The following is a 15,527-nucleotide window of genomic DNA, read 5'->3' as shown; positions in this document are numbered from 1 at the left end:
CCTTCAAGGCAAGGTTGGGCTTCTTTGCCCTTTGAGAACGGAGCACCGCATTGTCGGCGGTCTTGTCCAAGATGCTCATTGCAACGAACTCATCCAACACTTAACTTGAGGTCATGGAGTGGAAGTCCGGTCTTTGACGAATGATGGAGGACATGGCCTTGTTGTAGGGCATCATGGCCTTGAGGAACTTGCGCTTGATCCAATTGTCATCCGTGTCCTTGCTCCCATGATCTCGGAGTGCGACCGCGAGTTTGGTCACTCTTTGAAAGATCTCACGAGGTTCTTCATCTTCTTTCATTGCAAACCCATCGGCTTCATCTTGCACCACTTCATAGTTGGAGCGTTGAATGCTAGCACTTCCTCGATAGAGAGACACAACACATTTCCATGCGTCTTTAGCCATGGCATGAGGACGAAGATGAGGGAAATCTTTGGGAAGGATTGCATCTTGGATGATGAAGAGAGCACTCTCATTGAATTGATTATCCACGGCTTCTCGAGGGGTGAAGTTGCTTGGGTCATGTGGATAGAAACCTTCTTCTATAATTATCCAAAGATTAGTATTCACATGTTTTAAATGACGCTTGAAACGATAAACCCAAGCATCAAAATCCTCATTTTTCACAATCTTAGGAGGGGGACCGGCATGATTTAAATGAGTAGTAGGAATCGGTCCACCATAAGTAGGAGGTTCCACATGGGCATAGATGCCGGAGCCATTCCTACCACTAGTAGAAGGACCTTTTTCACTATTAGCTTCCCCCCTTGTCGGAGGTGGCATCCGTCACCTTGTTAGTGGGATCACCCACTTTCATCGCCGAGGTGGATAGTTTAAGCCCTTCTAGGAATTCAGAAAACATGCTTTTAACCTCGGCCGTCATGGAGGTTTTCAATGTGTCTAAAGCCACATTGAATTCCTCATGTGAGACCGAGGTTTCCCCATCGGCCGTAGATGAGATAGTATTCACACTGGAGTGCTCCTCCGCACCGTCGTTGGTGCCAACCATACTCTTCGGACGACAAAGTCCTTAATAAAGAGACGAGGCTCTGATACCAATTGAAAGGATCGATATGGTTGACTAGAGGGGGGTGAATAGGCAACTAACAATTTTCAAGCTTTTCTTTAACAATTTAATCCTTGCAAGAAAATAGGTTGTCTAGAGATGCAACTACGTGGACAACCTATATGATGCAATGACAACTAGCACACAAGCAAGCAATAGATACAACACAAGTAAGCTTGCAAAAGTAAAGGCACGAAATAACCAAGAGTGGAGCCGGTGAAGACGAGGATGTGTTACCGAAGTTCCTTCCTTTTAAGGGGAAGTACGTCTCCATTAGAGCGGTGTGGAGACACAATGCTCCCCAAGAAGCCACTAGGGCCACCGTAATCTCCTCACGCCCTCACACAATGCGAGATGACGTGATTCCACTATTGGTGCCCTTGAAGGCGGCGACCGAACCTTTACAAACAAGGATGGGGCAATCTCCACAACACTTGGAGGCTCCCAACAACACCACGAAGCTTCACCACAATGGGATATGGCTTCGAGGTGACCTCAACCGTCTAGGGTGCTCAAACACCCAAGAGTAACAAGATCCGCTAGGGATTAGTGGGGGAATCGAATATCTCTTGGTGGAAGTGTAGATCAGGCCCTTGTCACCCAATCCCGAGCAAATCAACAAGTTTGATTGGCTAGGGAGAGAGATCGGGACAAAATGGAGCTAGAAGCAACAATGGAGCTTGGAGGTGGAAGAGGTAGTCAACTAGAGGTAGGAGACGCCCCTTATATAGTCATGGAAAAGATCCAACCGTTATCCACATGTTCAGCCTGCGACAAGCGGTACTACCGCTCCTGGGGCACGGTACTACCGCAAGGCCACGCGGTACTACCATGGAGGACCATGGTACTTCCGCGGCAGCAGCAGAGGCCGGGACTTGCCTGACTTGGGTGCAGTACTACCGCTTGCGCGGTACTACCGCTCCCACTTGCGGTACTACCGCAAGGCAGGAACGTCACTGCCTACGAAGAGCGCGGATGAAATAAATTACATCCGTGCCTACTTCCGCTGAAAATGCAACAGTGCAAAAATTACATCCGCTCCTACTACTGTGACGCAGCGGTACTAGGTATGAGGGCCACGGTACTATGACTTCGGGGGAGCGGTACTACCGTGGCCTCCCGCGGTACTACCGCGCAGGACGTGCGGTACTACCGTGGGGGCGCGGATGTAAAAAAATTACATCCGCCCCTACTACTGTACCGGAGCGGCACTAGGCCTGGGAGCCACGGTACTAAGGCTCCAGATGAGCGGTACTACCGTGACTCCCAGCGGTACTACCGCAGGTGCTTGCGGTACTACCGCTCCTTAGAGCAGTACTACCGCAAGTACAGTAGTAGCCGTCAGATTTAGGCACAGCTAGGATAACGGAGAGATGCTCCAAAGTGCAAAGGAAAGGAAGGACATGTGTACGTGTTGATTCCACCCGAACCTTTCCGACGCGGACCCCCTCTTAATAGTACGGCTCTCCTACGACTCAAATCCACCAAAGAGAAACGTAAAACAATGCCGTCTTCAATAGTCTTCGAGGGGCATCAAATCGTCTCGTGCCTAGAGATGAACCGTCTGAGAAACTAAAGGCACACGATTAGTCCGCAACAACATTGTCATCAATCACCAAAACACTTAAGGGATAAATATGCTCTTATAACCGGGTTAGTTAAAACGGATTGTATGGGGTGCGGCTGGTAGTAGGTGTCTCGCCTCCTCTGATTCACCCTGTTGCACCTCTTTTCCATCCTCTGATTCACTCTACTGTGAAGTAGGTGCCTCGCCTCCTCGGCACTCAACAAGAGCTAAGGTGAGCTACTGTCTGTTCTCTGCCCATAATGTTTTTCCATTTTTTTATGTTTTTCTCCATAGTTGTTAATCAGTTAATCCCGCACTGGATTGGGTGGTAGCATTGTCTACTGGATGCTTACCAGTTGAATCATCTGGGCTAAGAACATGTACTCTATTTTGATCTCTCTACCAAAGAAGCTGCCACTGGAAGCCACTTCACTCTACACTGACGACCGTGCCATCCTATATTCTACCATTATCTGTATGAATTGTTATATAAGGTTTGCTCATCTTTTGTGAACTTACTTTCCATGGACGTTTTGTGTTAGCATCCCAGATTGCTAAATGCAGAGTCTTGCTATTGTATGTCTCACACAATATCAATATTATTGCTAATTCTGGTTGCATCCTACCAAATGTTTAAGTGAATACTACTATCTATTTGCCAGTTAGATATACTTACCTGCATGCTCTGCATTTCCGCCTGATTCTATAAAACGTCTGCTACCGGGTTAGCTAAAACGGACCATAAATAAAACAAATAAAGATGTAGGTAGGCCGGGGTGCAGTATGCCATGGATGCACAATACTTGGCAATTGTTTGAAATTCTCTTTATGTAGCTATAGTCTACAGTCATACTGTTGTTGAGATCTTGCTGTCACTGAATAATCAGTTCAAGTGACGAGTTATATTGTCATTCCAAGTATCTTCTTGCAATATTAGTAGCTTAGAGAATAAAACCCTCTGTTTTTTTACCCTCTCTCCACTTTTATTTATTCAGAAGAGATGCTGAAACAAATTCAAGAGGATCGAGATGTGCTTATGTTCTACCATTTTGCTTTCAAGAGGGGAAGATAAAGAGGAGGCATGGTGAAGAGGAGAAGTGGAAGAAGGCCATCAACTATGCACCTACCGGCTCTTCCTCGCCTGGGTACTACCGTGCATGCATTTCCTGATAAGCGAAAGAGGGAGGCATGATGGGCAATATAGCGCAGTGGATGTCACTTTATAATAAGTTGGATTTGTGGTAAGTTTAATTATGTTTCCTTTGTTTGCATACATCATGTTTCATTATTATATGACATATTAGACTGATTGACAGTTTGACCAAGCTTAGCTGTGTAGAAACTTGAGAATAAATTCATTGTTTTGTACAACTTTTAATTAAATGGTTGTGTAAGATAAATTTGGTTTATTATATGTCAACTATCTTTTGCAACATTATAGTGTTAAACTGACACTTGTGGTGCCCTGCAAATTAGGTCTTCATTGTGTTGTCTTTGTCCAATTCCCAGTAACTAATTTACTCTTTGGCTGCACGTTTGGGTGCTTAGGGTTCCCATTGTTTGAACAACCTTTTGAAATTCTAATTTAGTCGGGTTATTTGTTAAGAGTCGGCATTTTATATGAAAAGGAAAGCAACCTTTTTTATATGTACTGTCGTTATTTTGGATATGTTGGCCTTTCTTACACTGGACGGCTGGTGGAGTTTCAAACAGTATATGGAGCTTAAATCCTATTTTTCTGGCCCCTTGTAGATTTACAATCCACTTGCTAGATATGCACATTCCATTTTTTTCTATCATGCTCATATTTTTTTACACCAGAACTCCAAAAGATCTGTCCCCTGTACTATTTACTTTTATGCTTTTACATTGATAAACATGCTTTTGTGGCACTGGACAAGAATAGCTCTAGGATTTGGTGCTTATAGTTTGATGTCAACTACTTTTACTGATTGTTCGTATATTTACAGATAGTGTGCATTACGGCAGGCCCCTGGATAACTATGCTCTTCATTGTAAATTGGACGTGATTGGTCAGTAAGATACACAACAATTTTTGGAACTTATATCTTTACTTCGTCGAAGCGGATCGGTTTTTCCTTACAAAAATGTGCAGCTATTTTCACCTGAATTTATTTAAAGGAGTCATAGAAATTTCAAATTTCTGAAATAAGATGATCTGGCTTGTATTTAAAGATATGTTGCAAGTTTATTATCATGAGAAGATTTTCTTTCCTTTGACTTTCTAAAAGAATAAACAATTTCATAGGACTTTCGGGAAATATGAAAGCCCAACTATTGCTTTGCCATCATAAATTCTGGTACCATCTCACCCCCTTCTGCTCCAGATCAAGCAGGCAGCAGCGACACTACAAACCAGTGATAAAGATTATCCCCAGATGTAAGTATAAGATTCAACTTGATGAACTATCTTTCACTATTTAGGTTTATATTATGATGATTATAACCGCCGCTTCTTGCAACTACAGAGATGTGAAAACAAGAAGCCCGCATCACCATCGCCATGACTCAAATACCCCGAGCTCAGGATGTGCCTAAGTAAATCTTACATCCTAAAATCACAAACTTGTTGTGAGATTTCCAACAATCATATGTGTCTTGGGCGAGTCCACCCTGATAATGTTTTTTAGAAATCACAAGTAAAGATTATGTTTAGTTTCCTATATTCTTTGCCTGCTTAATTGCTATGAAATTTTTCAATGTCAGATTACTATCCACACATATATGCTTTTTGTCGAAGTATGATGGTTAGCTTGAATTATGTCATCTTGATTATGTGCCATTTTTCTTTTGATCATTTTCTTACAATATGAAAATTCGTGCTTAAATTTGATTAAGGTTAAGAGTTCTGCTTAGGCTAATGTTTCTTTTTTGATTTTGAGTTCGTTTTCCTTTTCCATAGGATGGCTATGATAGAAAAAAACATTGTACTATCATGGTAAATTATATGTTGTTGCATAATTTGTTCAGATAGGGTTTTATCTGTAGCCTGGAGGCTTTGAGCATTTGCCAACTGAGCTTGTATTTGTGTTCAAGTAATGAAAGATAACCAGACTCACCTTTGCATATATTTTTGTCGACAAAATTGAATCATGTACTGAACTTGCGCTGAATATGTTCATGTTTGTGTTCCAATGGGAAGCTTATTTTTGGTAACTGATATTTGATTCCATATTATCTTTTTTGTAAGTAGTGCATGTTCGTGTTTGTATATTAATGGGAAGCAAAAAATGTTCCTGTTAAATTCCTACAAGGTAACCATACTCACCTTCGCATATACTCCCTCCGTTCCTAAATATAGGTCTTTGTAGAGATTTCACTATGGACTACATACAGAGCAAAATGAATGAATCTACACTCTAAAATGCATCTACATACATCCGTATGTGGTTCATAGTGGAATCTCTCCAAAGACTTATATTTAGGAATGGAGGGAGTACTATTTTCTGAAAAGAATTGAATCATGTACTAAACTTGCACTAATTATGTTCGTGTTTGTGTTTCAACTAGAAGAAAAATTCATTTATGTTAATTCGATGCAAGGTAACCAGACTCACCTTTGCATATGTATTTTAGTTGAAAGAAAATTGAACCATATCTGTTGGGTACCGGCAAGGGCATCTATTGGTTCCTTCTGTTACTTTATTCAGCTTCTATTGGCTTCATTTTCGTATGTTTTTCCTGATTAAGATGTGCGATATCTCCTGATTCCATCGGTGCAGTGGGCAGCTAGAAAGAGGGACATGGCAGCATCCGGCGACTCCCAACCCTCGCGAGCTCGGACCCTCGCCGCCTTCTTTGCTTCTCGGCCCCTCTTGTGTTCCTCATTGGTGTGTGCAGCCACACCAGTGCTGCCCCAACTCCCACGCTGTCAAGCCCATTTCCCTCGCCCCTAACCTAGGGCTGGGGGAGCTCGCTGTCGTCTGCCTCATTGGCCCACCTACCGCGCACCGGGAAGGAGCTCTTCTCTGGGAAGACACATATGTCATTGCCGTTCCATCAGAAGGAGGGCACCATCACCCAGCCACCCGGGTTTCTCTCTCTCTCTCTCTCTGATGTCAACTTGATTTCCTCATTTTTTAGTATTGTAGGCTTTGCTTATCAAATTGCAATTGTTTATGGTGCTTTTTTATAATATATGTTTCTAATCTAATCTCTTTGTGCTGAATTAATTGTTGTGGTCACAAGTTAATCTTTTGGCATGTCTTCACTGAAGGAGGCTTGTGGGTTTACCTTAAGCATCTTATCTTAAACAATGGTCAACATTAACTATTCAGTTAGGCACCCAGTAGAGGTTTACCTATCATTGTATCAAAGAGCTTACTATTTCCATTTGCCCAACAAAGTTTTGAGGTATTCCATCATAATTATCTAATTGTAATGCTTTTATGATGCAGGACTAATATCTTGTGATGTGGCTTTCTTGTATCCCATTTGCCCTGCTGCTCCTGAAAGATATACCATTTTGTTGGTGTTTACTGGTTAATCCTTTTGCATATTTTTATGGATGGATACTCGATGTGCTCGGTTCATACCATTGCTGATACTTGCCTTTTCTTGCTGATTTCCCAAATCATGCACATAGCTTTTTTAGTATGGGTTAGGCAATATCCCTTTGTAAAAAAAATATGCATGTCACCTTTTGTATGAGTAAAATATTCATTAGCATTGTAGTGGACATATGCTCTTTGTACTAAATTTGATGTTTTCTACTGAACCATATTTAGCTTGTAATGGATTTCGATTCTTTGTACGAGACTAATGCTTCCCTGAGAAATAGCAGATGTTGGATCATTGCCTTAGACAGTCTTCCTCATGTGTCTTTGAGAAATCTTTTTTTGTGCCACCTTCATTGCAATTCCTCATGTGTCTTTGAGAAATCCTAATGCTGAATCAGTGGCTCAATTTTTCCTTTTGTATCTATTTGGCGCCGCTCTACCTACATCTTTCTTTGTACCACCTTCATTGCAATTACGAGTACAATGTTTGGTCGGGCATAAGGTTGGACTGCTTTGAGTTGTTTACATGGCTCGCTTTGAGTTGTTTTAATTTTGATGAAAATGCCTGTTGGATTGTTACATGGTGATGTTGTTCCTGCATCTTTGATTTGATACCTTTATTACCAGGTTGGATACGACCGCACCCGGCAGGGGTGCGGGGGTGCGGCAAGCCGCGGTTTCCATCTAGTTGCTCAAAACCACCAGATCTGTGGCTAGGGTACTCCAAAACTACATAACAAAGACCACCACTTCTGTGGCAAGTGAATAACACATAGCACTAAACGCGCTGTGACCCGCAACTAAGTTGGAATCTGATATGCCTGGCCCGCCTGTCGGGACCACGTGGCCAGGTGAAAGTGCGTTATATCGACTAGAGGGGGGGTGAATAGGCGATTTTTATGAATTCTTCACTGAGGAATTTGATGGTGAGGAAATTCCTAAATGAAGAACTACTTGCAGCGGAATAAGTACTCAGAAAGGAACATAACAGAACACAAGCATAGTCATCATGATGAAATGAAGACAAGCAAGGAGTACAGAAAGCGTAAGCACGGGATAACACAAGGGAGAAGACAAACAAATTGAAGAAATAGAACTGAGGAAATGAGAAAGTCTTCAGTCAAAGTCTTCAAACAGTTATGAACAGGCACACAACAACATACATGAGGAATTTAAAGAGTTGAGGAAATAGAACCAGTAAGCTCGGTGAAGACAATGATTTGGTAGACCAGTTCCAACTGTTGTCTCAGTTGTACATCTGGTTGGAGCGGCTGAGTATTTAAACTCGAGGACACCCAGTCCCGGACACACAGTCCTCACCATATTCTCCTTGAGCTAAAGTCACACAGACCTCGCCCAATCACTCATGGTAAGTCTTCAGGTGACTTCCGAACCTTCACAAACTCGGTCAATCGGCGATCCACAATTCCTCTTGGATGCTCTAGACCTTGACGCCTAACCGTCTGGAAGAAACACAGTCTTCAAAGGAGACAAGCGTCGGATCCACGCAGGATCAATCTCTTTAGTGATGCTCAATCACTTGGGGTTTTGTAGGTTTGGGTTTGGGATTTCCTCACTTGATGATTTTCACTCAAAGTCCTCGGAGGATGGGTTGCTCTCAAATGACAAGTGTCAGTTTCTCTCGGAGCAGCCAACCAACTAGTGGTTGTAGGGGCGGCTATTTATAGCCTAGGGAGCAGCCCGACATGATAAGACATAAATGCCCTTGTCTGATATGACCGTTAGGTGGGTAGATATTTTGGGACAGCTGGCGCGTAGCACAACAACGGTCGGAATACTTGAGGTTCGAATCCCTCAGGGCTATCATGTTCCTCACTTGGTAGGCAATCCGCACTGGCGAATTCCTAACTCTTCAGTCAGAACAAATTCCTCAGAGATCAGAAGAACTTCGTCTCTGTCACTGAAGAATATGGCTGAATTGTGCGAGATTTCCAATGGCTTCACTCGAAGGGATTGGTAGGAGTAGGATTTGAGTTGACACTACAAAAAAATACACTTCCGTGATGATACGTGTTTCTCATAGTAGGTCGTGTTTTTTGTCATGCATGTACATCCATGACAAATTTATGACAGAATCAAGATAGTCATACCTGTGCTGTGGTAGAAGTGTTCGATGACATTACCAAAATTATCATCACGGAAGTGTCCACTTCCATGACGATAAATCGCGCGTCAAAGAAGTGTTTTCGTCAAGGGTGACCGACACGTGGCATCCACCGTAACGGAACACCCTTAAGTTATCGGGTCAGGTTTTGGATCCGATAACCCGTTAACAGCCCCGACCAATGGGGATTTTCCACGTGTAAAATCATCATTGTCTGGAGGAAACATGTGCCGGCTCATCGTTGGGACAGATGTCATCAACTCGTTGGACAGAAGGCGCCTATGATACGTTGACACGTGGCACGGCCAATCAAGTTTAAATGGGCCGGCCCAACTAAAGGCCAACAAGATTTGGCGGCCCATAATGGGCCGGCCCAGTTAAAGTCCCACGAGATTTTGCGGACTATAATGGGCTGGCCCAGCTAAAGGCCCACAAGATTTCGCGGGCCATAATAGGCCGGCCCAGGTAAAGGCCCACAAGATTTTTGTGTGCCATAATGGGCCGGCCCAGGTAAAGGCCCACAAAATTCTTGCGAAACATAATGGGCCGGACCAGCTAAAGGCCCACGAGATTTCGCCGACATTAATGGGCCGGCCCAGCTGTAGGCCCACAAGATTTTGAGGACCCTAGTAGGCCGGCCCATTAACTGGTTGCCATGTTTTGGGCCAAATGTCGGCCCATAATTGATCCTGTCCATTAATGGCCTGCCACATTCCGGGCCTAGTAATGGCCCATATAAGATCCGACCCGTTAAAAGCCTCTCACTTTCTGGGCCAAATCACGGCCCAGATCAGGTCCGGCCCTTTAAGAGGCTTTGGGCTCAATTATGGCCCATATCAGATTCGGCCCATTGACTGGACGCTATGCTTGTGGGCCCACTTGCTAAAGGCCCATTTAGTAATTCGGCCTGATATTAGTTTCGGCCTGTTAAGGGCCCATTTAACATTTCGGCCCTATATTAATTTCGGCCTGTTAAAAGCCCGTCATATAGTTGGGCCTAACTACGGCCCGGTTTGCATCCGGCCTGCTCGCAGCCGATATCTGATTGGGCCAAACAAGGACCGAGACAACTTTGGCCTGTTAAAAGCCCGTGAATTGATTCGCACAATCATGGACCGGGGTCCATTTCGGGCTGCCGCCGGCCCGTGAGCTATTCGGCACGTTTGAGGCCCAGCCTACTTCTCAGCCTCCTAAAAGCCCATTGAGTTTTCTTGCGAAAAGAGGGTCGATGGTTACTCGGCCTATTAAAGGCCCGAATCTACTAGTGGGACAGTTTGACGGGGCCCATGATGCGGATCATACATCGTGATTGCATGACGGCCCAATTATGTACCGTAATTTTACGGTTTGGCCGGTTTACTGCGAAGACAGGATATATATACAGTAAAATAACTGCAGCGTCGTGAATAAGAAAAAACATAAACTATACAATAAAGAAATTACGGCATATTAAATCCACTGGGCATCAAAGTTCGCCACTATGATAATAAAGCACAAGCAGACAGCAGATTACATACACTGGGCATCAAAGATCGCCACCAGTGCAAATAAACACGCCGACAAAATAATATACAAAACTGACAGCACTTCAATAGAGTTCAAGAAAGGTTAGCCCTGCTGGGGAGCTGTAGCGCAAGCAGCTGAGCAAGATGATGAGACTGCGCTTGTTCAACACTTATATCTTCCTCACTCTGAAAGATAAACAACCAGACAGATGACAGGTTTTGCACATAAAAGTATCAGTGCTGACAATTCATCACATTTCTTACTGACGAATAAAGTGATACAGTTTAAAATTGCATTAACACAATATGGTATTGTTCAGGTCAAGACATGGCAGGAATTGACATTGTGAAGGAGTTGGCAGCTTCACGACACCATTGGATTACAGATCAAGAACTCATAAGTATCAATGGTTAGTGTGCTGTCAATTTATCCCATTTCAGATTGGCAAATAAAGAGGCGGTTTAAATAATAGTAGAATGATATGACATTGTTCATAGTTAAGACATTGCAGAATATGACATTGTGCTGTAGTGGGTAGGTTCACTACACCACTGGATTACGGATGAAGAACAGAAGCATACATGCAGTGCAAAAGAAGATCACTTGCTCTGTATAGTTTAATTTACATGGTATGAAGAAGGAACTTGGTTGTACAACTGAAAACTTAAATTGAGAAGGACAAACTTTTGTTTATGAACTACATAATAAACTTTAAACATGCAATTTGATGAAAACACCAAAAATAAACAGCTGTTGCAGTCATGCCTAACCAAATATACACAACAAAGTTTGAAGGCTTGAGAAGGACAAACTTACATTACTGGTGAAGACAGGCTCTATAAAGCCCTTGTCCATGCTGATGGGGGGGGGGGTAATTCAAGAAGTTTACCACATAATGTTCTTCATAAGCATTGCCTTTATTCTACATTTCGTTAAGAGTAAATATAGATGTGATAATATATGAAAAAATGGAGAATATTTAAGATAAGATGAACAGTGATGCTACATAACCAAGTAGCTATAAATGTATGTGCAGCAATACAGGCAAAAGGCACAGCCAAGAGCAATGCACAGCTAAACTTCTTCAGTACCAACCTTCTGGTAAGAGTAAATATAGATCTGATGTGTAGAAAATGGAGGGCAAAGGAAAATAAGCTGCAGAGTGATGGTACATGAACAACTACCTGTCAATATAAGTACACTGATAAAGGACAGCATGTACTTACAAGAACAATGCAGAGCTAAAAAATTCATTGGCATTGGATATATTCTACACCAATGTAACCATTCATACAGATCAGATAATTTGGAGCGAACAATTGATAAGCAAGCTATCATGCATACTGCTGTCATATAATGAACCAGGTATGTATGTAAGTACAGTGATACAGGACAATAGGTACTAACAAGAGCAAAGCAGCGGGCAGCATATTTGCGATATCCTGTCGTTCTTTTCAAACCGGAATTCTTCTTCGAGCTGATTTCCTGCAAAAAAGATCCATAAGGCACATGCGGAAAAGTAGAAGTTCAAATTGTCATGTGATTTCATAAACAGTACCTCATCCTGGGAACGAGACCAGTGCATAACAAGGTTTATCCATTCAATGTCTTCTAAATTTAGCATAGGAGACTTCACCAGAAATTCGTTTACAGACTTGCCATCAAAGTGTGATTTCCTCAGGTAACATCGATACTGCTGCAATGCTTCCTTGAAAAGCACAAGCAAACTTTGCTCTTCATGACTATCCAGATTGACCCTCACCTAGTTACAACAATGTAATGTAAATCATTGATGTGTTCGATCAGCAGAAAACAGGAAAATAATAACCATGAATAATAGCACTTACATGTAAGTTGGACAGGAAGATGTGAAAATGGTGTTTGTCTTCACTATAATATTCACATGATGGGAATATATGCACGTAGTCCCTAACAACATTGAAAGCATTGTCTTTTAAACTGGGAATAAATGGAATGGGGTTCCAATCTGCAGGAATTGGCTGTCTCTGCAGTTGGGATAGGTCTTCGGCCGGTGGACTTGCTATACTTTTTGCTGGAGTGGGATTTTTCTGTGGTACGAGTGGTGCTATGGCAAATGAAATCGGTATACCTTTTGCTGGAGTGTAGGTCCTATGTGGTGGGGCTAGTGGTGTGGCCAGTGAAGTATGGGTACAGTCTGCTGGAGTCGGTCCTATGTTTTGTGTCACTGGTTGTACATCCAATATAAGTGGGGCGTTGTCTGATTTCTCCGGCACCGCCACGTTTTTCAAGGACTTTGCTGGTGCTCCTTCAGGTTCAGCAATCACCCTCTTCCTTTTTGATGTCTGATGCACAAGAACAACATTTGAGTGGAGAAACATGGTATGACGACAGATGGAATATGTATTGATAATGGATGGGCATAGCATCTCGAGTTATATGATGAGTAAACTAAGCAGATGGTGGTGCAACAAAGTAGAAGAAATGCAAGACAACATATGCAAGATACATGCAATCAATAAAACCTTGCCAAATTAGAACATGCACCTTGATGGGTGAACAGGACAGGCCATCTGCCTTTGACTCCTTGAGGTTAGAATAGTCATTAGAATGATATTCTGAACAAGAATCAACAGGTGGGAAGCGTATGAGTTTCATTGCTTCCAAAATGGCACTCAATGCCTTGGTGCCAATTTTGTAAGTCATTGTAGTGTTCCACAATATTCTTCTGATGCGCGGATTCTGATATTCACTGTAATTGCGTATAATATCTGAGAACCATGAAAACATAAATAGTTGTGAGATTATCTTTGTAATGCAGATGATATTCTAATATAGGGGCGCCCCTGTAAACACTTATGTGCTATCACTGGATTCTGATGAGAGAGCTCATGTGTGCTGTAATATCGTGCGTGCATTTATATAATCTGGCACAAGTACACAAAAAATAGGCTCTAGAAGTAAGGATAGATGGCAGATGATAGGTTCATATTATACTGTATAGATAGTTTATTGCCAAACCATGATAACAAGAGCACACAACAACTAGGCAGATCATAGTGTACATAACAGGGGTACACCATAACCACAATATATAAATCGGGAAAGTGGAACTGGCTTGAAAATACGGTGTTGTATTGCCGCTAGTAATTGAAAGCCTATCGATCGCGTACAAGCCAGCACTATCGAACATGGTAAAGAAGAGCAAGCAGATTTTGGATAATAAAATGTTGGTTGCGCAATGCCCACACATGATGAACCAGAGCGCATTAAGAATGCAACTCCCAGCTGTCTCTCAACCATTTCAGGCGGTTGGATGAAGATCCTACATCTCCTAACCCTTCTTCTTCCTCGTTTGTGATTCTTCCCATACAGAACACCGCACGGGCCGCTGGCCGGACCATCGGCTGTCGGGGAAGCTGATCCACGAACACCTATGGGACCGGCGGACCGAGCCCCTTTCGGTTCGGCGGGGGGCGGAGGTCGCACGAAGAGCGGATCAAGGCGAAGCACACGAGCAGTTTTACCCAGCTTCGGAGCTCTCCGGAGAGATAATACTCCTACTGCTGCTTGTCTGATTGTATTGAGTTCTTGCTTAGGAGCGCTGAGTGCTATAGTACACTCTAGCCGCTAACGAGACCGAGCGTGAGTGTTTTTCTGGCCTCCGACCCCCCTCTACATTGCGCATGGGCCTCCTTTTATATGCTCAAGGGGTCTCCGACAGGTGGCAATGTAGACAAGGGCAAAAATGGAAAAGGAGTTGCGGTTGGTACAACTACCTATATAGTGTATCATACCTAACCCTGACGGCAGGGGACAAAGGCATTAAATGCCCGTCTGGGTCGCCCAAATAGTGCAAAAAGGACCGCCAGGGACGCCACCGCTCGCCACGATGGCAGTCTTGTCAGCGTCGCTTGCCACCGCGCACCGCTGGCTGCACAGCCTCTTGCCACGCGCGCTTGGAAAGGCCCCAGGGCGACACGTTGGTGGATGTGCTGGAGCGCGGGTACAGAGTGGTAGCCTGTCGCGGCAAGCGCCTTGCCGCGGGCGTTGTCTTGTCGCGTCCGGGAGCTTGTCGCTCGCCGGGCCTTGCCGGGACGCGTGGCGTGTCGCGGCAAGTTCCTTGAGATGCCTTGGTTGGCCTTCGCGGCAAGCTCCTCTTGCCGGGGCCTAGTCTCCTTGGCTTGAATACTTTGTTCTTGAATGGCTCCAAAGGAACCACGGAGGACCTTGGCGGTCACCCGGCAAGCCTTGCCGCGGGGCGCTGCAACTGCCCATGCACAAGTTCGGGATACTAGGGTACCCCTACTCTAGTACACCGACAGGAGCCCCCGGGCCTGGGCCACACACGGTGCCGAGCGCTGTTGGGCCAGGCCCAAAACAGGGCACGGGCACGCGCGGCCTGGGTTACGCCGTATCTTACTCCGTATCCACCGTGCCCTCCCCGAACGGCACGCGTTGAATGCGGCATCGTGGGAGAGATCGTGGGTGGTTTATTTATTCGGAAAGATGGAACGCCCGCCCCCTCCCTCTTTATAAGCAGGGGAAACAGGGGCAGTTCGCCCATCTCGCCGGTTGCTACTCCAATCTCAGAAATCTCCGCCGCTCCCCCCTTCTTCCCAAAGCTGAAAGAGAGCAGCGCTCCGCTCCCCATCGGCACCAGCATCACCAACGCCGTCGATCTCCCCCACCACCTCCGCCATGGCTCCGAAAGCCGACAAGGGGAAGGTCGTGAAGTCGGCCGAGGCGCAGCGGCTCGCGGCGCT

Source organism: Triticum dicoccoides, chromosome 3B, assembly GCF_002162155.2.
Source record: "Triticum dicoccoides isolate Atlit2015 ecotype Zavitan chromosome 3B, WEW_v2.0, whole genome shotgun sequence".
In the NCBI taxonomy this organism is placed as follows: Eukaryota; Viridiplantae; Streptophyta; class Magnoliopsida; order Poales; family Poaceae; genus Triticum; species Triticum dicoccoides.
This window is presented reverse-complemented; position numbering follows the sequence as displayed.